The sequence below is a fragment of the Botryllus schlosseri genome, chromosome 7, assembly GCF_051294905.1.
Source record: "Botryllus schlosseri isolate E-star chromosome 7, Bs_hap1, whole genome shotgun sequence".
Lineage (NCBI taxonomy): Eukaryota > Metazoa > Chordata > Ascidiacea > Stolidobranchia > Styelidae > Botryllus > Botryllus schlosseri.
The window spans coordinates 16710453-16713345 of NC_137242.1; the positions used below are offsets into that span (position 1 = coordinate 16710453).

The window sequence follows — 2893 nt, forward strand, 5'->3', positions numbered from 1 at the left end:
GTGACGGAAATACTGGGGCGTGTTGTGTACATTATAAAAACAGATCATGGGTATTGGAGAAGGCACAAAAACCAACTCCAACGACGCTTGATTTCAGCTGGCAATGATACAGCCACACAGGAAGTTGCTCAGCCCCAGGCTGAGCAACCATTGGTCAGTAATAGGGCACAACGTCCTGCAGCTAGTCCTGCTCGTATGTCGGGTAGACGTTACCCCGTTAGAAATAGAAAACAAACAGATTTCTATCGGCCGACGTGAATCTCCTTGTACCCTTTACCTTACAGGGGAGGACTGTTATGTTCGTGTATTTACGTTGGTATCGTTTCACTCTATTTTGTATAGGACTAGTAATTAGCGCCAATCACTATTTCCTCGTGTGCCTTGCGTTGTATTTATACCCTGTGTTCTGTTGTCTCTGGGTCTTTCGTTTAACTGCACTCTGGATCGTGTCGCTGCCTAAAGTTATTCTGCTGTATAATATACTGATTCCGTATTGCAACCTCGTCGTATTGAGTTATTGTTCAAACAAGATCAAGAACATAACAGCCTTCGCGAAATCAAGAATCTTTTTCTCCTTGGCGCTACCTTTTCCGACTAACGATGTTCCTGGGGATTTAACAGCAGATCATTCATATGTTCAATTTTCATACATGAGTGCCGAACCTCGGCATACTAGATATGTCTGTGAATATTGTGGGTATTCGGCATACCCGCAATTTCCTCATCAGACCAACCTTGTTGGCCAATTGTACGGTTCGAAAATAATGATCACTATGTATTACACGAAATGGGAGAGAGGATAAAAACGATATTTCGTTGCAGATGTCGATATGACGAGCGCGAGCCTAGAAATTCCATCTCATCGTTGCGATGAATCGGATGAGCAAATACTCGTTCTTTCGTGATAGCTCTTTAATCGGGCCGCGAAATTGGACAGTGTTATTAAGTATGCAATTATGCATGGGAATTGGAATTCATTACTGCGCGTCATCGTCATTCACTCCAGTGAGGATTGTCGAGGGTGAATAGGGGATGGCAGAAGAGCAGCTCAAAACGCCGTTACACTCAGCGAACAATTGCCGCGGTGCGGGCCACTCAATGCGATGTCAGGACCCGATGGTATTTTGTGTTGGAGACAAATTACTGATTTGATAAGCGATTTCTAATTTGTAATCATCTGTTTCGTAAATTCATTCTTGATGTCTGCTTGATACTCCAGAATTCCCGGATTATCGCGCACTGTGACTTGTAAATGTGCAATGTGCATATACTGCATAGTTTAATTCGTTATGGGTATGGCGCAAGGTGCATGGCACAGTGTTTAATTCGATTATTCGATTCGTTTCATCGGGAAAATATTATATTCCGATAAACTTGGTCGACACCAGATATGGACTGGTAACGAGTGTACCAATATCGAACGTCAAACCATTGGCCATTTGGTACAAATCGAATTTCTATCGATCAGGTCGTGATGTCCGCCCATATTTCTTTTACTACCGTTACAATTAAATAATAATCGCTTATTTAAAGATTAAATTGAGCTGTATGGCTTATTGTTAACAAGTACAGTGCCAGTGTTAAAACGCCGCATCAGAATTTTCATACTGTACTGTGTACACAGCAAAGGCAGCATGGATTTAAAGTGCGTTCTAGTGCAACCATCATGTTATCGACAATTGACAAGTATTCATTATGATGCCACAAGCATACAAGGCGGCACCTATGTCTTCGTTGCTGCATCCGATGTTTCTGACGGCTGACATACTCAAGATTACTATAGATAACTAACCTATGGGTAAATTAATAATCTACATAGACCATAGGGGTGGCCAACCTTTTCGGCAACAGGGCAACATGAAATTGACGAACGAGTGCGCTGCCCACTAGCCGCGTAACATTTTCAAAGTTAATATTACTATTAATTGGGTATATTGCGGGTCGACTGTATTAGTATACCGCCCGCTGGACTCAGTTTGCAAGGACAAGGCTATTCGGCATCTGGAGATATCCATATCGAAGTTTCCGCTAATATACGACAATCATTTTCTGCCTACATTCCATCGTTGCCGATCTTTCTGCGAGCGCAAACACGAAAATACTTTCTCTGGTAATTGCGAATATAGTTAGACTCAATCGGCTAAATCAGGCGTTTTTTTCATTTTCAGCAGGATTGTAACCAAGTCATAAAGCTCCGAGTCACAAGTCAATCTCACTTTTGTAGTTTTGACTCGAGTCAAGTCGAGTCATTTTCAATTCAACACTGAGTCAAGTCGAGTCCAAGTCATCGAGCAGAGGTTCGAGTCCGAGTCATGGCGTTATGACTCGAGTCCGAGTCCAAGTCATTGTGTTGACTGCTCAGTTTCCAGTTAAAGTTATGTTAAACCCACTTTTATAACTCTGTTTGGTGATATCGAATGGTTCGCATTTAGATAATACTAATTTTTCGCATTTTTAACAGTTTCCGGTCGCATTTTCAAATATCAGTACCAATAGACGAAATCCCAATAGGGTGGTTACATGTTCTCTGAAATTACAATGAAATGTCGGTCTTGGCCGTCGGAGTCTCGCGTCATATGACTTGGTTCGAGTCATGCGCAATGACTCGAGTCCAAGTCGAGTCAATACACAGATTGACTCGAGTCGAGTCGAGTCATTTTCGTAATTTGAGAAAATGACTCGAGTCAAGTCGAGTCATCAGAAAATCGTGACTCGAGTCTGACTCGAGTCGAGTCATGACTCGAGTCATTACAACTCTGATTTTCAGGAGGGGGTATAGGCTACAAAGCAAGAAATCGAGTGACAATTCAACACGCAAAGCGTGAAGAAAAATATGACTACTCTTTTAGTTTATTGTAATGCAAGACGATTTACTAAAAATGTGACTGGACCC

At 42.0% G+C, this 2893-nt stretch overlaps 1 long non-coding RNA gene across 1 annotated transcript in view; it reads right to left on the bottom strand.

The window, feature by feature from the left end:
* Positions 1-2893, bottom strand: part of LOC145443001 (uncharacterized) — a 297994-nt gene that overhangs the window by 11951 nt on the left and 283150 nt on the right. The gene's annotated exons all lie outside the window — the stretch shown is intronic.